Source organism: Gopherus evgoodei, chromosome 1, assembly GCF_007399415.2.
Source record: "Gopherus evgoodei ecotype Sinaloan lineage chromosome 1, rGopEvg1_v1.p, whole genome shotgun sequence".
Lineage (NCBI taxonomy): Eukaryota > Metazoa > Chordata > Testudines > Testudinidae > Gopherus > Gopherus evgoodei.
Window position 1 is genome coordinate 343,676,238 of NC_044322.1, and position 21,394 is coordinate 343,697,631.

Genomic DNA, 21,394 nt, shown 5'->3' on the forward strand with positions numbered 1-21,394 from the left:
CTTCCAATTCAGGGACACGGACGTCAATTAAACAGGACAGCATCAAGTCAGCCACTCCTATTGTGGTAGAGACGTGCCCATCTAACGTAATCCCGCCTCACCTCCTCTCCCATTGGATAAAGTAGCCAACAATCAAATATAGTGCCCGCCCCTTTTCATGTAGTCTAATAGGAAGAGCCCACTTAAATCTTACGGAAGATGGTAACTGATGTGATGACGAAGGTCCCTATGTCTTTCCTCGGGCTAGGGCGGAGCGTCGTTTGAAGCACCGCCCCTTTTCCCTCCCTTCTATCCTGGCTGCGCATTGTTCCCGCCTCTCTGTCGCGGCCACGCGCTGTTGCTGCCGTCGCGGCTCTGCCTCATTCTCGAGCTCGCGCTTCCCCACAGCTGTTGCCTTTCGTTACCCCCGCACAGCTGCTGTTGTCTGCGGCGCGCGCTCTCCCCGCTGCTGCCTCATCGCGGCACCGGCTAACCGGTAAGGTTCGAATCTCAACGGTTACCGGGGTTGGGAGCAGAGGAAAAACCTCCTTACCCATGGGAGGAGAGGGGTCAGGCTACGCACTCCGCGTGGGTGGGGGGCGCCAGGCTGGCTCTGGCTCCTACGCGTACTGGGGAAGGGACAAGGCGATAGTATGCGGGGAGGGGGCTTAGGCTCTGTGGGGTAGGGGAAGGGAAGAGGATGAGCGGCGGGGGTAGAGCAGCTTCCACACACGAGGAAGGAATGGGGGAGGAAAGAGGGGACCGAAGGGCTGGTAGCCGGGGGGAGGGAGGGGAACAGGGGCTGGCGGCCCGCGGGAAGGGAGGGGGACTGAGGGGCTGGAGCTGTTGTCATTTGAGCTCACTGGTCCTTTTTATTGGGCTATAGTTGGTTTCGCCTTCAGGCTAATAGGCGTACTCTGATATTTTTCAAGCCCTGAACTAAGGGTTCCTTATTCATGGGTGCTATGTGAAAAGCCGAATTTTGGAGCTGCTGTGAATAACCCTCATTTTCTTGGGAGAGGATGAATTTGGTTCAGTAGGTGGAGCAGATGATGGGAATCACATTGACTCTTTTTCTTGCCTTCAAGGCCCTGTATCATGCGATCCCTGCTTTCGTCTCTAACCTCGTCTCCTTTCATATTCTCACCTTCATACATTGCATCCCTTCCACTCATTTGCCTGTGGTTTTTTTTGCATCCCCACTTCTGCATCTTTCCCTTCCCCAACACTGACAGCCCCTCTATTCCAAGCTGCCCTTATGCTTGGATGTTCCTCTCAGAAACTGTTTGCCAGGCTGCCTTAGAAGTTCTCTCTAAAACTCCTGACCTCTCTTCTGTGAGAAGTGGAGGGGAAATAGCTAACAGCTAAAATGAGCTTTGTCTATGACCCTCACTTACATTTTGTACATTTTAGTCTGTATGCTCTTTAGACTAAAGACTGTCTTTTCATTTGTTTTATCTGCTGCCTAGTATATTTGTGGGTGCTTGAAAAATAATGAGGAGTTGAGAATTCTGATGATTCTTCCAAGCTCTGCCAGCATCTTGCTATGTGACCTTGAGTAAATCGCTTAATCTCTCTGATCATTAGATACTCATCTGTGATATGATTTACCTCCGAAGAGCATTGTGAGGTTTAATTAATGTTTGTGAAGTGTTCTGAGGTCCTTTTGATTAAAAAATGGTTGAAGATAATGTTAAGTGTTAGTGTTATTTTGACACGGCATGGCTTTTTTAGGTCTCCAGTCTCTTAAAAGTGATACAACTACATTGGAATGTGTCCTCAGTAATCTCCCCAATTTTCTACTTTATGTTGATTCGAGAAACCAGATGGGTGCATCTTTTGTTTCAACTAGGGCATCTCCTACTGATGTAATCTCTTAATCCCAGTATGTGAAAGGCCACCATTTTTAGCTACATTTAGTGCAATTACTAAATGGTAGGTTATATCCTCATTATGTATTACAATTCATTAATGCTCTGTGTTTGCTGTTTTTGGTTTCCAGTATACATGTCTCTCTTTGGGAGGAGCTTTATGCCTTTGACTTTTTCCGCAGCTTTGGTGGGCTCTAGTGAACTGCCTTGTTTTGCTGCTTTATTTGTAGCTTCCTGGAAAGGATTATCCTTTCCTCAACACTTCATTTTTGTTTCTGTAAAGTGTTCAGGAACGGATGTATGTAAGATATAAAACATTTATTTTAGTTTTAAGTTTTGGTTTATTTCTATAGCTCCTATACAGTCTTTGCAAACTATTTTCCATGCTAAAAGGGAAAACAAAGGATACTGTTTGGAAATAATACATTTTAAGATCCTGATTCATATTTGAAATGGAATTTCCATGTAATTAGGGTCTCTGTTGTAGTGTATTGTTGGTACCAACATATTTATTATTCTAAATATAAACATTACTATTAATAAAATGTGAGTTTGAGTCATCTGAGCAACAACTTTGAATTCATGAAAGACTTACTCAAGTGGGTTCATAGGAAAAATGAATTATGCCGTACATAACTTTTAAAAAAGTTATTCCAGTAATGTAGCATTATAAGCTATTTCTACTTTAGAAAAAGGCCCAGTGTTAGAATAGTTGAAATGTTTCAGTAAGTTCACAAATGCATGGGGAAACAAGGAAATACTAATGATCTCAGGCATATATAGTGTAGTTGAATTAAGTGCCGTTGTTCATTTTGATGGAGGAAGAGAGCTTATTCCTACACAGCCAGCAGGGTAGAGCAAGCTCTTGGAGCCAAACAATGTTATTCCTGTACTAACTGGCAGGGGTCACTGGAAAGCAATGGACGTTCCTTCTTTCCTCATTCCTGAGAGTGGAAAGTATTCTAAATAGGTTTAGGAGAATTAGATTTTTTTTATCAGTAAATGTTGGTAAACTATGATTTCACCTCACACACAAACTAGCTAAAAATATATCCATCTATAATAATCAAAAATTGCAGGTAGGCAAAGTAAGAAAAATGCTATTTGAGAACTTATTTGAGTTTGATTTAAGGATATTTACTTTGTATATTTTGACATGATGTTTACAATTTGTATTATAATGGTTCTTCAAGTATTTGTGCACATTAGATTCCACTTTAGATCTGTGCGAGTCTAGTGCACTGAAGTGAGAGATTCTTGTCTGCAGAATGTCTAGATGGTGCATGAGCCCAGCCAAGGCTGCAAAGTGGGCGTGTCCACCACCATCCTCTCATTTCCTTTTCATGGCCAGTGGCAAGAGTCTGAGCTTCCCATAGTTTTGCAGTTCAGCCAGCTTTCTAAAAATCTTTTTGTAAATAGTTGTTTATACTAGGGTTAGTTTAATTAGTGTTAGGTTAGCTAGTCTAAATGTAAAATAAATCCCAGGTGTTGGTTTGAAATCCAAGGATTTCTTTATAATTATGTGCTACATGCAGGGCTGTGTTCCCTGTCCTGAATAGACAAGAAAGATGTTTATTCTGCGTAGGGGAAGGGCATGTGAGGGACAAATGGCCAGTTTGTGCATCCTTACTCACTACAATGAAAAAGCAGACAGACTATTGTTCCAAGGTCCATCTAGTGGACACAATGAGACCTGTGTGTACAGTATCAGAACTGGACCCCTAACTTTGAACCGATAGATTCTGCATCAGGAGTGCCCTCCTCTAGCACAAGACTTTAAGCAGAAGTTGGATGAGAAACATTGATAGTCATCTTCTTCTGCTGTGTCATCTAAGTGCTCTAAGTGTTCTCATCCTGAGAAGCATTCAGAAATCTACATCACTAAAGAAATTGTACAGTAAGTCTTCTGGAACTGGTTCTGCACATCAAAAGCACAAGAGCACGTTAGGTCTGTCTGAGGCAGTGCTGTTGGCTCTGGGACCATGAAGTCTGGTGTCTTCACCTGTCCCACTCTGGAGTAATGAAAAACATCCTATTTTGGCATTACCAATATACCAAGCTCTTTCACTAGAGTCTCCACCTCTCTTGGTGCCTTTAACTCCCCAGATCTTTGTCTTGGAAGAGATTTGATGTCTCCCTCTACTGGACTCTTCAGTCTTCAGCTTTTTCAGAACTATTGGCTCTGCCAGTACATCCAAAGCTAACAGCATTACTGTTTGTTCTATGCAATCGGAACACTTAGTACCTTCAGTGCAGTCATGTTGCTCAACACTGCTGTGACAACCAGCAACATCAACATGGTCTGCACCGTCCATGCAAGAAAGGGTTACTTACCTTGTGCAGTAACTGAGGTTCTTCAGGATGTGTGGCCCTGTGGGTGCTCTACTTCAGGTGATATTGTGTGTCGGCGCTGTTAATTGGATATTTTTGGTAGCAGTGCCTGGTTGGGCCATGCATGTGCAATAGCTGTCTCGCGGCCCCGTTGGAGTCTTGTTCAGCCCACAGCCCAACCCCTTTAGTTCTTCTCAACTGTCCTCGATTGAAGATGGAGCTCAGGGTAGTGCATCAGCTTCTACCCCTGGAGATGACAAAATAGTTAATTGTTAGCTTCAGTTTAACTTTCCTTAGGTAAGTAGTTAGTGTTGTATTAAAAAATTTTACTTATTTGTTTTCCTGTGTTCCCCAGTTCCCTGCTTCCTGTGGAGCACGAACCTCAAAAAGTTCTCAGTCCACCTAGGACTTTACTTTGATCATGCCAGGCTTCTCTGAATATAAAAAAAATTGCGGCTCTTGTAAAGAAGCTATGCTGTGCTCTGATGGCACACTCTCTGTGTGAGGTGCCTCAGAGATGCATGTACCATCCAAGTGTGTCCACTGTAGCAATTTGAAGGTGAGGGCAAGCGGGATCTCCACCTCAAAAATGATCCTAATGGGAAAATCACTTCAACCTGAATCAGAGAAGGACACCCCAAAACCTTCTCCTAATGCTCTCCAACTAGATCTGAACCAACCACAGAAGAGATAGGAGCGGGTTCTTCCTCTGGTTCCTCAGCTAAGGAAGTAACCCCTGAACATAATTCTTCTCCTGATGAAGCCGTCATGCCACCTCCACCCACCCTGGCTGATGACTTTAAACAATTCCAGGAGTTATTCAAACATATAGCGGTTAGCCAGGACATCCCACTTGAAGTCCAAGAAAATCAGCATAAACTGTTAAAAAATCTTGCAACTGTCTTCTTCGTCAAATAGCCTTACTCATAAATGATGCTTTTCTAGACCTGGCAGAAATGGTGTGGCAGACCCCAATCACCGTTTTTCCCTCTTCCCCCAACGTGCAAAAGAGCGGACTGAAAATGTTATGTGTTAGCCAAAGAAATTAACTTCCTGTTTACCCATCCACAACTGAATTCTTTAGTGGTTTAAGCTGCTAACCACAGGGCCAAACAAACTCAACACCTGATCTACACCACAGGGCAAAGACCATAAGCAGCTGGACTTTTTGGACTACAAGGTCTACACCACCTCAATATTGTAATTCTGGATTGCCAACTACAGTGCTTTTGTGGCTAAATATGATTTAGATAATTATAGAAAACTCTTCTAGTTTACCACTGAGATCCCTGAAGACAGGAGAGCACAATTCAAATCTGTGCTTATTGAGAGACACCTTGTCACAAGGATGGCCCTAGAGGCCTCCCTGGATGTTGCTGATAATGTGGCCCGTACCATGGCCACAGCTATAATGATGTGCAAAGCCTCCTGGCTATTGTTGTCCGGCATACTGAAAGAGCTACAAGTAAAGGTAGAGAACCTACCTTTCAACAAAGACAAACTTTTTTTGGCCGAAACCGATGAAGTTCTTCACACCATTAAGGACTCTTGCATCACTCTTCATATCTCAGTATCTATACACTGCCCCATGAAAGGAAGCGGTACCAACTCTACCAATGAACCAGGGATACTCAATATACCTGCATTCAATCCAGATTGTACAAGGTGAGCAGACACAAAAATAGGCCACCTTTATAATGGCAGACATAACCACAACCAGCTGTGTCTCAACCTTCAGGGAACAAACCACGGTTTTGGAGGTCTAGTCAAGGGTCTGAATGACCTCCTCTTGACACCAGCTCTTATTTCCTATTTGGTCACTGCCTGCACCACTGCCAGGCATAGCAGCATATTACCTAAGATTGTTGGGTCTTAGAAATAATACGGTAGGGCTATTCCATCCCTTTTACTTGCTCTCCACCTTACCTTCCTCCCCATCCCTCCTCAGGGACCTGTCTCACGAGCACCTCTTAAGACTGGAAGTAGACATCAAGGTGCTGTGGAACCAGTATCAACACAACACAGAGGGGAAGAGTTTTTATTCATACTATTTCTTGACCCAGAAGAAAAGAGGTGGATGGCACCTGATATTAGACCTACGAAAACTCAACAAATCTGTATGCTCCCAAAAATTCAAAGATGGTCACCTTAGGCACAATAATCCCAGCGCTGGAACAGGGGGACTAGTTTTTGGCCCTTGACCTACAAGATAGAATCATAGGATATCAGGGCTGGAAGGGACCTCAGGAGGTCATCTAGTCCAAGTCACTGCTCAAAGCAGTACCAATCACCAGACAGATTTTAACCCAAGTTCCCTAAATGGCCCCTTCAGGGATTGAACTCTCAACCCTGGGTTTAGCAGGCCAGTGCTCAAACCACTGAGCATATTTCTTATGCATATTTCCATATTACAGTACATCCATCTCACAGACTATTCTTCCAATTCACAGTGGGATACGATCATTTCCAGTACAGAGTGCTCCCGTTTGGATTGTCTACTGCATCAAGCATGTTCTCCAAAACCTTTGCAGTCGCAGCTCAACTGTGCAAACAAGAGATCATACTTTTCCCATACCTAGATGATGACCTTCTCAAAGGTCACATGTACACAGACCAAAACAATCACACGACTGACCATCAACCTCTTCAAAAACTGGGGTTGCAACTGAACATCCAGAAGCCAACATCGGTACCCACACAACAACTAGACTTCTTTAGAGCTAACCTAGACTCAATTCAAGCCAGAGTGTGTCTACCTTATGCCAGATTCCTGGCCATCAAACATCTCAGACACTGTCTCCATCTGCCCATGAACTGAGGCAAGGACTTGTCTACAACTACTGGGACACATGGCTGCCACCACATTTGTGGTAAAACATGCCAGGTTATGCACTCGGTGTCTCTAGGACTGGCTGAGTTCAGTATACAAACCCACCCAGCACAGCCTCAATATGATGGTAACACCACCTCTTGAGGTGCTAGCATCTCTATAGTTGTGGACAAGGCCCAAAAACCTTTGTGTAGGAGTCCCTTTTCACCACAGACCACCTTCAATCATGATCACAGCAGATGCTTCCCTGCTGGGCTGAAGGCATACCTGGACCAAATCACAGTACAAGGCAGGTGGTCTCCATCAGAGACATGCCTTCATATAAATTTGCTAAAACTCAGAGCAGTAAGGAATGCTTGTCTCCACTTTCTACCATTCATAAGGAATGAATCAATTTATGTGATGACTGACAATGTCACGTGCATGTTCTACATCAACAGACAAGGGAAGCCTGATCCTGCTCCCTATGCACCGAAGCCATGAGATTATTGGACTGGTGTATCCAACACAACATCGACATTTCAGCTTCTTACCTTCCAGGATGCCAAAACACCACTGCTGACAGACTAAGCAGAAGGTTCTCACAGAAGCATGAATGAGAATTGAACCTTACAGTCTTACAACAGATATTCCATCAATGGGGGTTTCCATCCATCGACTTACTCGCCACAGTACAGAACCACAAATGCCCTCTGTTCTCTTCCAGGGCAGGACTCAATCCTTGATCTCTAGGGGAGGCTTTCCTAATCGAGTGGGACAAGACACTTGTGTACATTCTTGCCAATCCTGCTGATACACAGTCCTATGCAAGATACAGCACGACATGGCCAAGATCATCATGATTGCCTGAGCGTGCCCCAGACAGACCTGGTACCCTTACCTGCTGCGTTTGTCTGTTCATTCTCCACGGGCTCTTCCAGTGAGACCAGACCTCTTGTCATAGGCCAATCGCCAGATCCTCCATCCACAGCTGGAGAAACTCCATCTGAAAGCATGGTTTTTCCTTGGTTCCATTCACACAAGTTAACCTGTTCGGAACAAAGTCAAACACGTGTTGTTGAACAGCAGACATGAATCCATGTGCAGTACTTACCTGCAAAAATGAAAATGTTTTTCCACATGGAGTCTAACCAAACAGCTCGCTCCCTGCATCATGCCACTACCAATGGTGCTAGAGTACCCTTTAGAGCTGAAGAACTCAGGACTGTCGTTAAGCTCTATGAAGGTACACCTCATGGCAATTAACACCTTCAACGACAAGATCAACAGATTCTCGACATATACACATCTGACTATAAAATTCTTTCTGGCTGGCCTCCAGAATCTTCACTCTGAAGTACACTCACCCATGCCTACACAGGATCTGAACTTAGTGCTCAGGGGACTAATGAGACCCCTCTTCGAGTTACTGGCTATCTGCTCATTACTACACATGTCTAAGAAGGTAACATTCCTGGTGGTTATCACATCTGTTAGAAAGATTAGTGCACTAATGGCCAACCCACCCTGCACAACCTTTTTCAAGGACAAGGTCATGCTGCGACCTCATCCAAAATTCCTCCCTAAAGTGGCATCAACCTTCTCCATCACCAACCTATTAATCTCCCTACATTTTACCCTAAACTGCACAAAACCGCACAGGAAGCAGCATTTCACACCTTGGATGTCCAAAGGGCTATAGCCTTCTATCTAGACAGAATGAATCCTTTCCGTAAATCCACAAGGCTGTTTGTCTCAACGACCGAATGATCCAAAGGTGCTACTATATCCAAACAGCAGCTTTCTAAGTGGATATCTAACTACATTCTCTTACACTATCACACGCATAAGATAGAAGCTCCAGCAGGGATCAGATTCCATTCTACTTGGGCTGTGGCAACATCTGTGGCATTTCTGCGTAATGTACCCATTTCAGAAATTTGTAGAGCTGCCATGTGGGAGTAAGAATACTGTTTCTGAATTTTTTTGTTGCGAAATTGCCACCTTCAAGTCTGTAACTGAGTGGTTAGAGAGGTTGAAGTGTTCTCCCACTGGTTTTTGAATGTTATGATTCCTGATGTCAGATTTGCGTCCATTTATTCTTTTGCATAGAGACTGTCTGGTTTGGCCAATGTACATTGCAGAGGGGCATTGCTGGCATATATCACACCGCTAGATGTGTAGGAGAACGAGCCCCTGATGTCGTGTCTGATGTGATTAGGTCCTATGATGGTGTCACTTGAATAGATATGTGGACAGAGCTGGCATCGGGCTTTGTTGCAAGGATAGGTTCCTGGGTTAGAGTTTGTATGGTGTGCAGTTGCTGGTGAGTATTTGCTTCAGGTTGGGAGGCTGTCTATAAGCGAGGACTGGCCTGTCTCCCAAGATCTGTGAGAGTGAGGGATCATCTTTAAGGATAGGTTGTAGATCTTTGATGCGCTGGAGAGGTTTTAGTTGGGGGCTGTAGGTGATGGCTAGTGGCGTTCTTTTGTTTTTACTTGAAGGTGGCAATTTTTCAATAAAAAAACTTCAAAAACAGACTCCAAAGAGACTGCTGAACTCGAATTAATATGCAAATTAGATAGTTAACTCAGGCTTAAACAGACACTGAGAATGGTTGGGTCATTACACTAATTTAATCTGTTTCCCTCCGTTAAGTTCTCCTCACACCTTCTATGGGTCATCTTAATTATCACTTCAAAAGTTTTTTTTTCTCCTGCTGCTGATAGCTCATCTCAATTGATTAGACTCTTCCTGTTGGTATGCATACTTCCACCTTTTCATGTACTCTGTATGTATAAATATCTCCTGTCTGTGTGTTCCATTCTATGCATCCGAAGAAGTGGGCTGTAGCTCACGAAAGCTCATGCTGAAATAAATTTGTTAGGCCATGTCTACATCTAAAACTTTACAGCGCTGGTTGTTATAGCTGTATTAGTACAGCTGTATAGGGCCAGCGCTGCAGAGTGTCCATACTTACTGCTAGCAGCGCTGCAAGTGCTGTTAGATGTGGCCACACTGCAGCGCTGTTGGGAGTGATGCATTGTGGGCGGCTATCCCACAGGGCACCTCGTCCCAAAGCGGCGCTGGGGCTTGTGGGAAGGGGAAGGAAGTGTGATTGTCCTTCTGCTTCCTGTTCCTGTTCCAACGGCCAGCGTTGCTTTGGTACACATGCGGAGCACTGTGGCAGCATTGTGACTCTAAAGCGGTTTTCCTGCATTATCTTTCAAGAATGGATCCTCAGGTACTGAATACCTTACTAATGACTATTGCCAGCACATCTCGCCTTACTGTTGATCTAATCCTTAGGCTGCTAAATGTGCGTGTGACTGACATTGAGGAGTGGGACGATGGTACTGAATCGCATCAATATGCAGACAGTACAATGCTAGTGGCAATAACAGACGTGCTCTGCTCCGTGGACCGGCGCGTTTGGGCTCGGGAAACCAGCACTGAGTGGTGGGATCACATCGTCCTGCAGTCATGGGATGACGAGCAGTGGCTGCAGAACTTTCGTATGAGGAAAGCCACTTTCATGGGACTTTGTGATGATCTCGCCCCCAACCTGCGGCGCATGAACACGAGATTTAGAGATGCCCTTTCTGTGGAGAAGCGGGTGGCTATTGCAATCTGGAAGCTGGCAACTCCAGACTGTTTCCAATCGGTGGCGAACCAGTTCGGAGTGGGAAAGTCCACCGTTGGAATGGTGCTGATGCAAGTTTGCAGGGCCATTAATCGAACACTGACAAGAAGAACCGTGACTCTTGGGAACGTGCAGGACATTTTAGATGGCTTTGCAGAAATGGGCTTCCCTAACTGTGGAGGGGCAGTAGATGGGACGCATATTCCTATAATCTCTCCACCCCACCTGGCATCGGAGTATATTAATCGCAAGGGGTACTTCTCTGTGGTTCTGCAAGCGCTTGTGGATCACCGTGGGCATTTCACTGACATTTACTCTGGATGGCCTGGAAAGGTGCACGATGCACGCATTTTTAGGAACAGTGCCCTGTTCAGGAGGCTTAGGGCCGGGACCTTTTTCCCAGATCACAAGATAATAGTAGGGGACGTGGAAATGCCCATCGTGATTCTGGGAGACCCCGCTTACCCATTAATGCCATGGCTCATGAAACCATATACGGGGAAACTTGACAGGAGCAAGGAACGGTTCAACTACAGGTTGAGCCGCTGTAGAATGACTGGAGCGTGCTTTTGGCCGTTTGAAAGCTCGCTGGCGCAGTCTGTTTGGGAAGCTAGATTTGATGGAAAGGAGCATTACCGCTGTTATATCCGCGTGCTGCACCCTCCATAATATTTGTGAAGGGAAGGGTGAAAGGTTCAGTGAGGAATGGACCTCCGAGGTTAGACGTTTGGAGAATGAGTTTGCTCAGCCAGAGAGCAGGGCTAATAGGGAGGCCCAGGAAAGGGCTTCAAGGATTAGGGATGCTATAAGGGAGCAATTTGATGCTGAGAGCCAGCAGTAATGTTTGGTGCATGTGTTGTGCTTTGCTTTACCTTGCTGTGTATAATTTACCTTTTCTATCACCAATAAAACATATTGAAAGAAATACAAACCAAATCCTTTTATTTGTCATACAGTAAAAAACAGGAAAGGGGGTATGGGTGGTTCACAGTACATTCAGATGTTTTACTATTTCCTATTTTACTCAATTGTAACCGTCTGATGCAACTCACCAGTACTTTGCTGCAGAATGATGGGGGTGGAGTGCACTGGGTAAGAATTAAACATATCTTGGTTACTAGGTGATCTTATAGGTGTTGGGGGCAGCTGATGATAATAAGGAACTGGGTACTGCATAAAGCTATTTTGAGGATACACAGGGGGACAAGGAGCAATGCTTTGGGAAGGCTGTGGGATATCACGGTATATATTTGTCTGCATGGCTACAAGAGACTCAAAAGACTTGGTTTGGCGAGACAGGAGTCTCATCATCTGCCTGGCTATTTTTTTGGCAGACAATTCCTGTCTCCTGCTTTCAGTCAGCCTCCATTCCTGTACACTTTTTCTCCACTCCTCAGTCTTCCTACTTTCCCTGTTGTAGTGGTTCAGAACGGTCTTGATCAGCTCCTCTTTTGATTTCCTAGGATTGCGCCTCAAATTCTGCAATCTACGTGAGGCCGGTGACACAGCTGCATTACTCGAGTTGCCTAGAAAAAGTAGAGATAGAGACATGTAAAACACAGGGGCATCATTGTTTATTATCAACTTTTGAAGGACATTGGAAACTGTAGGTAGCATCCCTCTCACATACCTCACATAACACTGTAGAGTTCAAGAAAGCTAAGACATGTCTAGCAATGGGGTGAGTACTTTTGCTTAAAATTCTCCCATGTTACTGGGATGCCTTGGTTCCTGCTTGGAAGGGGGGCCGGGTGAGGAAAAAGCACCCCGCAGGACAGGGTTCCCGCTTGGAAGGGGGGGTGGGGGACGGACAGAGCACACCGCAGGGCAGGTTTCACGCTTGGAATGGGGGATGGGGGACGGACAGAGCACACCGCAGGGCAGGTTTCACGCTTGGAAGGGGGGATCGGCGAGGAAGAAGCACCCCGCAGAACACGGTTCCCGCTTGGAAGGGGGGGTGGGGGACGGACAGAGCACACCGCAGGGCAGGTTTCACGCTTGGAAGGGGGGATGGGGGACGGACAGAGCACACAGCAGGGCAGGTTTCACGCTTGGAAGGGGGGATCGGTGAGGAAGAAGCACCGCGCCTGGATGCCTACGTGCTGGGAAGGGCAGGGGGGGGGTGGATTGGGGCAGAGGAAACAGAGCGCCTTGCGCTGGGGAGCCGTGCTTCTAGCTACCTGCCCTCAATTATCCCTAAACTATCCACAGGCTTTCATAATGCCAGACATATCACTGCTGCGTGTTACCAAGGAAGAGCGGGAGGGTCTTCTACAGGAATGCGGATACCGCCCTGGCCCCTATGCAGCTCGCCTGTGTGCGGCCATGGTCCCCCCACCCCTCGCTGCACAGTGGATCGGACGAGTTAGCCTGACAGGGACCACGGTGGCTCTACCTATAAACTTGTTAAAGCACATTGCCCAAGATCTAGCTGCAACTTTTCAAGAGATTACTCAGGCAGATTACACAGATGTCATAGATCAAATCAATGGGCTATTCCACGTTTAGGCATGCATGCAGTCAGCCATAACGAGAATCCTGCTATCACAAAGCATTGCAATCTACTTACCACGAGCACGATCCTCAGCTTCCTCATCAACGTCCGCTTCCAGCTGCTGTGACTTGCTAGTCTCCTCAGGGCTAGAGAAGAGCTCCTGGCTGCCTGTGTCCTGAGACTCCGGGGTGTCCCCCTCAACGCCAGTAGTATCACTGTATTCATCCTCTACACCATCCCCCACTTCTCCCTGCTCTGAACTCTCCATCGTGCTTCTAGGATTCACGGTGGGGTCACACCCAAGAATGGCATCCAGCTCCTTGTAAAACCTGCAGGTGTGGGGGCTGCTCCTGAGCGTCGGTTTCCCTCACGGGCTTTGCAGTATGCACTCCTCATCTCCTTAATTTTTACTCTGCATTGCAAGGCGTCCCGTTCGTGGCCCCTTCTCATCATGGACTGCGATATCTGACCATAGGTATCGTAGTTTCTCCTTCTGGAGCGCAGCTGTGTTTGAACAGCCTCATCTCCCCACACACTAATTAGATCCTGCAGCTCTGCATTGGTCCATGCTGGGGCTCATTTGTTGCGTGGAGGCATGGTCGCTGACTGATTAATTGCACTCCACGCCTGACTGAGCAAACAGGAAGGTGATTTTTGAAATTTCCCGGGGCATTTAAAGGAGGGGTCAGGTGAGCACAGGGCAGAGGAGTTTTCTTGATTACCAGAGAGGTATCCTCAGGTATGCTGGGATACCTGCTTATTCCACGGAGGTCAAGAAAAGCGCTGGTAAGTGTCTACATTGCATTACCAGCGCTGGATCACCAGTGCTGGATCCTCTACACCCGAGACAAAACAGGAGTACAGCCAGCGCTGCAAACAGGGAGTTGCAGCGCTGGTGATGCCCTGCAGATGTGTACACCTTCAAAGTTGCAGCGCTGTAACTCCCTCACCAGCGCTGCAACTTTCTGATGTAGACAAGCCCTTAGTCTCTAAGGTGCCACAAGTACTCCTGTTCTTTTTGCAGATACAGACTAACACGGTTGCTACTCTGAAACCTTCTAATTAATGAGGCTTTTGTGGAGCTCTCAAACTCTGGCAGACCATACCATTGACTACCAGGAGAGTGAATAGATATCACGTTCCCCAGAAGGACTTAGATTACTACTTCACTCATCCTACTCCATTGGTGATCACAGCAGCAAATGAACGCTTGTGCCAGTCACACCCTAAATTTGTTCCTAAAGACAAGGAGCATAACAGACTCAGCCTCTGTGGCAGAAAGGCTTATTCCACATCAAATGATGGTAGCAAATTATCAAGCTCTATTGCCCAAGTATAATTTTAATTTCTCTGCAATTGCTAAATTTGTGGACAAACTGCTGGAAGACTATAGAGAGCAATTTATGGCTTTAGTCTCTGAAGGACACCTTGTGGCAAGGATTTTACTACAGGCAGCAGTTGATGCTGTGGATACGGCTGCATGATCCATGGCCTTTGGAATTGATGTAAGATGTTCCTCCTCGCTCCAGGCATCAGGAATTCCTAAAGAGCTGCAAAACTAAAATCTGCCATTTGAGGGCTCTAGGCTATTCTCTGACAATTTTTTTTACCCTCTCCTTTTTGCTATTAGTTTAATGCCCTCCTGACTACTCAGGCCAGCCTGTTCCTGAGGAGCTTGTTTCCCCTTCTACTGAGATGGAGGCCATCCAAATTATACAGCTCTCTTTCCCTGTAGAAGAAGGACCAATGTTCCATAAAACCAAAATCCTCCTCCACTTACTTAGCCAGCAGTTCGCTTCCAGAATCTTCTGCCTTCTGTCTTCCTAAGCTTGTGAGAGAGGACGGATCTCGGAGAAGATCATTGGACATTCTTCTTTAATATGTTTCCAAGTTCCCTGAGGTCATCTATTATCTGTGAGATATCCTGCAATGAAATGTCTGTAGTGGTGATATGAACCATCATCAATGGATCCTTACCCATTGACTTCAGAAGTTTTTTCAATCTTAAGAGTGAGGCCTTGTGTCTTTGGTCCAGGAAGGCAGCACGCTGTCCTTTTGCCTGCCTATCCATTGCAGAATGTTTTTTTTTGCGCACCTGCATGAGTGTTTAGATCCCTAGACTGGTGGTTACAACCATGCAGTGTTTTCAGTGAGGGCTGCTTTTCTAGACCCAAAACTGACCATGACATTAGTAACACACATGTCCAGGACAGATTTGGGTGCCCATTTTAACACACTGAAGGCATAAGCTCGTTGGTCATGGCAAGAAGTGTCTCTACACACGTGCTGGAGCTGCAGGTGATTTGCTGGGCAAGTGAGATGTTTATGCCCACCCTCAGGAATTGGGTAGTGCTGTGTGTGAGATCCAGTTGGTTATGTCAGGAAGCTCTCCATCTTTGAACATATGGATCAGGAATTGTGTATCTCCCATCTTTTGGGAGAGAAAAACACCATTGGTAAAACCTGTTGAGGGAGTCATGTGCACCATCATGAGTGGTCCATCGGAAAAGGACATACTCCTTGTGATCTTTCAGCAGTGGAGAACCCCGTTAATAGATTTGATCATGACAGATCTCAACAACAAATTCAGGAAGTTCTGCTCATGGGCAAGTCCACAGGCTGGTTCAGTCACAGTCTCCATTTTCTCCCATGGTCTGGTTGCCTACTTCTATACATTCTCTCCACTTCCTCTCAACCCCAGGGTAATCAAGAAGCTAAGACAAGATAAAGCAACATTGATTTTAATAGCTTCATCTTGGCCAAGACAATGCTGCATTGAGTCTCCATCAGCCCTCCAGTAAGGGCTGATGGATCTCTTATTTCAGAACCAGAGTCAGTCACTACACCCAAACCTTCAGTCTCTCCTTCAGGGTCTTATATAAAATAAAATATATAGAAAATAAAAATCATTTTGCCAAACCTAATTTTAAGCACCAACATGTTTTTAGCACCATTCTCTATTTTTCTGTAAGCTTCTGAAATTTACAAGAACATGGATTCTTGTGAATTTCTCACATGGGAACACCAGAGATGAGCACAAATACTTGAATTTCTATGGGGAAGCTCAGTGCACATTTGTATGGTATACAGATTCACTTCTGAGATTGATAATGTAGCTGATAATTTCATTTTAGCCTTGCAGCCATTAGTTAAAAGAAAGTCCTTTGAGATTCTTTTGTCATTCACCAAGACCTCATCTTCTTGTGGACATCTGCCCCATAGAGGGCAGCTGAACATAACTTCAAAGGAAGCATTGTTAAGATGAGATTGTTTAACGTAGGGTGCTTTCTCTCATAGGTACACTGTAGAAGAACATAGGAGCACCAATCTGTAATGGTCTGGAACAGAGATGAAAGTAAGCCAAGTCCAGTCGGGCACATCGTACTGGCTCTTGCCAGTATGGTGTGCCAGACCAGACCAGACCAGCTTCCCCAGGCCGGCGATTTAAAGGCCTGGGGCTTCCAGCAGCGGCAGGAGCCCCGGGCCCTTTAAATTGCCACCAGAGCCCTGCTGCCAGAGCCCCTCAGTGGTGGAGGTGGCTCAGGAGGTGATTTAAAGGGCCCTTTAAATCACCGACAGAGCCCCTGGCTGCCGCCACTACCTCGGGGGCTCCAGCAGTGGGGTTTGGGCAGCAATTTAAAGGGCCTGGGACTCCCCTGCAGTAGTGGCAGCTGGAGCCCTGGGCCCTTTAAATCGCCCCTTAGCACCGGGGCTCCCAGCCGCCTCCACAGCTGGTAGCTCTGGGGATGATTTAAAGAGCCTTGGGGCTCCCAGCTGCTGCCGCTGCAGCTGGAGCCCCAGGCCATTGAAATTCCTGGGTCCTTTAAATCAAGATTTAAAGGCCCAGCCTCTTCCAGTTGAGGTCCTGCCTCTTCCAGTTGAGGCCCCAACCCCCGCTCAGGACTCCAGCTTACCGGTAAGTCCTTTAAGGTACTTTCATCCCTGGTCCAGAATAAAGTGTATGGATAGAGAACAGAGGTGACTTTGACAGTATATATCTTTGAATTAAAATGTTTTCTTACTATTTAGCATAAATCTCCCTTCCTATAAACTAAGCTGATTACTTCTTGTTCAACCCTCCGTGGACATTGAGGACAATTGATCATTGTCCTCTCTTGTAGCAGCCCTTAACATATTTGAAGACTTGTAAGATTCCTCCTCAGTCTTTTTCTCAAGACTAAACATGCCCAGTTTTTTAAACCTTTCCTCACAGGTCAGGTTGTCTAACCCTGCCCCTCCCCACCCTCAAGCCTTTTCAGCAGTCCTACTGCCTAGCCAGTTATTCCCCATTTTGTATTTTTGTTTTTCATGGTCTAATTATCCATTGTGTGAAAGGATTTCCTTTTAATCAGTTCTGAATTTGCTACAGTTTGAATTTCACTCACTGACCACTCATTCTGGTTTATTTTCTCAATGCCATTCAATATTTTATATACTTTTATTATCATCCTTTTGTTTTGTTGTTTTTCTAAGGTAAACAGTCTTTTTTTTCAGTCTCATGGAGAGTTTTCCATGCGCCATATCATCCTCAGAGACCTTCTCTGAATTCCTGTTAATTTTGCAATATCCTTTTTGAGGTGTCGTGACCAGTAATTCTCACAGTATTCAAGAACAGAATGCATCATTGATTAATATAATGGCATTATAATATTTTTACAAGTTATTCTCTGTCCCATTCCTTGTGCATCCAGATGTCTTGTTTTGCTTTTTTGACCACATCTGCACATTGAGTGGAAGTCTTCACTGAATTGTCTATGAAGAAGCCAGAATTCCTTTCCTAAGTTTATGGCAATTAACTAAGAACCTTGTAAGGTTCTTAGTTTAGTTTTTCCTTCTCATGTGCATTACTTTGTATTTATCAGCATTGAACTCTATTGGCCTTCATACTGCCCATTCATTTAGTTTGGTTGGTTCTCTGATGCTGATCCCCAGTAATTTCTAGTCTTGACCAACATACATAGCCTTGTCATCTATATGTTTTTGCTACTTGCTCCCTTTTCTAAATCATTAATAAATATAGTAAACAACACTGGATCTAGTACAGAATCTTGAAGTACTCTGCTGTTAACCTTTTGTCATGATGAATATCAATCATATATAATCCTACATCTTGTTTTTAGTTTCTGACCCATGGCAATACTCTACCTCTTACTCATACCAACTTATTTTCTTTAGTCTCTTTAGAGGAACCTAATCCAAAACCTTTTGAAAGTATAAATAAATTATATCAGCCATTACTCCTCTATTAATTACTTCACTGAAATGTTCAAAGAATACTAATAGACTAGTGAGATACAAGTTTCCTGTGGAGAAACTGCTGGTTTGACCCTATCATATAATGATCTTTTAGATATTTTACTGTTCTGTTTTTTAACTAGCATTTAAACCAGTTGTCCAATACAGATGTGGGACTGGCTGCTCTGAAATTCCTCAGATCACCCCAAGAACTTTTTTAAAATATAGTCACAGTATTTAGAGATTGCATGTTTAGGTTAGCAGCTCAGTCACTTCATACCCAGGTTCCTTCACAGCTCAGTTGATTGCTATTTATAGAATATGTTAAAAACTTTAATCTGGGAGTGGTTTTCTACTTCCTGCATGCACTCATTAACATACCACAGCTTTGTCATACCAATTTCTTGCTACAGATCCACACTTAAAAATTTGTGGTATTATGGCTCTGTAGACAGGTGGCCAACAAGATCATCACTTGGGATAGGGAAAAGGGGAACAATCCAGCATACTTCAATACAACCACTGTTTCTGGCTTTTGTTTTTACCATTTATTAGGCATACAGCTACTTCACTTGTATGCACAGTTTTGATCCTTTTATCAGTTGTGGGGAAATACTCAACTATTAAATCTGGAGAGGCATATATTAAAAACATGTTAATATAGTTGCCCTGCAGTATATGTGTACGTAATATTTTAGGGAATTTTTTAAAAATCACACTGATGGAATGTATTTTGGGAAAATAATAAGCGTAGACTTATTTTTATCATAGTTTTTATCTGAGCTAACTTTCTATTCTGGAGTATTATAGTATCAATAGCAAACATACAGGGCTAAACACTGTGAGAAGGCAGAATTGGAGGTCAGCCATATGTGGTGTATGTTTAAAATGGAATATGATATTAATGATGGCTTGGTTTATTGTAGACTACCTAGCAATGGAAACCAGTATAGTTGGATTAACAGGAATGATTTAATACGAAGGGTAAAAAGCACAGTTAAATGGAAATATAAAACAAGTCTATAAATCATTGCTCTAAGAAATTGATCTTGCACCACTGAGTTCAGTGGCAGTATTGCCATTGTTTGTAATGGGAGTGAGATCACACCTTAAGAGCATGCGGCTAAATAATGTATGTTGTAGCATGTCAAAGACATAAACACTCTATAGAGATGTAGAAAACTCAGCTTTTAAGTGCAGAATTGACTGAGAAGATGACAAACTGTTACCCTAAATTGGGAACTAAATAATGCAGTTTATTTGCATGGTGTTTTCACTGGGCCAATGCATGCAATACTGCCATATTATAAAATATCTTACAATATTCAGTGATTTAGTTGACTGGATTAGCTAAATTTCCTAATACATTTTAAGTCATTTATAATGTATAGCGATAGCTTTGACAGTATAAAAATTGTGGTTAAGGTTACATACAACCTTTCATTAAACCTCTCTATTTTCACTCAATCTTTTAAAGAAAGTCATTTGTTTTCATTAATATTCCTATTTAATCTCAACCCAGAGAGAATGTTTTTGTGACCTCTTGCTGAAGTCTCTAATGACCTCTTTTTAGCCAGCTCTCAGAACCAGTACTATCCTCATCCTCCTATAACTGTCAGCTGCCTTTGACACAAGTCAACCATACTTTCCTTCTTAAAATCTTGGCCTCCCTTAGATTCTGGGACTGTCCTTTCCTGGTTCTCTTCCTGTTTTTCTAATTATTCTTTCAGTTGCCTTTAGAGGATCCTCCTCATCCCCTCTTCCCCTCCCCCCCTTCAGCTTTCTGTGGGGGTTTCCCAGGGCTGTCCCTGGTCATTCTCTTCTCCCTCTACCCCTGATCTCTGGATAATCTCACCTGCAACACAAATTCAACCACCATCTGTATGTGGATGATTCACAGATCTACCTTTACTCCATTTCTGTCTAAATTACAATCTCCGTCTGTGTCTGACATCCCTGTATGGATGTCTTGCCATGAGCTCCAGCTCAGCATGGCTAAAACAGAACTCTTAATCTTACCTCCAACCCTCCCTGTTACCTCCTTTCTTGATCATTGTGAACACCACCACCATTCTTTTTGTCACTTAGGCCTGTAACCTGGGTGTCATCTTTGACTGACTGGATGTGAAGAACTAGAGACATCCATGTCTAAGTCTTACAGATTCTTTCTGCAGAACATCTCTTAAGATGCAGCCTTCCTGTCCATCCACACAGCTAAAAATCTCATTCAGGCTGTCATCTCACATCTTTTTGAAACCTGTAGGGCAATAATGTGTCACTCAGGCCACACCTTAACAAGGCCCTGTGCTCTGGTAGATGCTTCCATATTGAATGACTGCTTTGGTAGGGATGTCTTGCAGTCATTGTTTAAGTACGATGACTCCTATCCACCTCCAAACAGGTAACTGCATGTTAGTCACCAAGAGAGGAATCTGTGTAGACAAGTCACTTGAAGAGAGAATTAATTTCCTCTCTTACATTAACTGGTTCTGTGAGAGGCTGTCCATGTGGGAGTCCTGTGCTGAGATTCTGTACTAGCCCACTTCACCCTTTGTCCTTGGGTGGATGAGTTGCAAGGACATCCAGGGCACAAGTGTCGCTCCAATGGACCCTGTTAGCTCAAATAATCTAATATTAAACACATGGGGTTGGGGCAGCCCACATGTAGCAGAATGGCCCATGCTGTGAGTTCACTATATGTCTTTAAATGGTTAAACAGTAAAGCTCAATTTACCTGTCTGCATCTTTAAACTAGCAAACAAACATAAAAGGTAACTGGTTGCAGCATTTTAAACAAAGGCCCTGGCATGGGCTTGGAGTTCTGGGTTAGGGCTGAGGAGCTCCTTTCCTATCCCAGCCTCATCTAGCACTCCCTCTGAGAGGAAGCAGGTAAGCCTTAACTGTCTTTCTGGCTCCTATTTGGTCCATGTCTCCTCTTGGCCCTTCTAGGTACATGGAGGACTGAGACTTGGTGGTAGGTCTGGGTTTCCTTGAGCAAGGGGAGTGTCACAGTGCTGACTTCCCCAGCAGGG

At 44.5% G+C, this 21,394-nt stretch overlaps 1 protein-coding gene across 2 annotated transcripts in view; it reads left to right on the forward strand.

Moving 5' to 3' along the window:
- The first annotated feature begins 287 nt into the window (after positions 1-287).
- The window catches only part of PHTF2 (putative homeodomain transcription factor 2), a 163,434-nt gene continuing 142,327 nt past the window's right edge, over positions 288-21,394 (forward strand). For both annotated transcript variants that reach the window (XM_030557903.1, XM_030558087.1), the window contains exon 1: positions 288-475. The gene's annotated coding sequence lies outside the window, so the exon portion shown is untranslated. The remainder of the gene's footprint in view (positions 476-21,394) is intronic.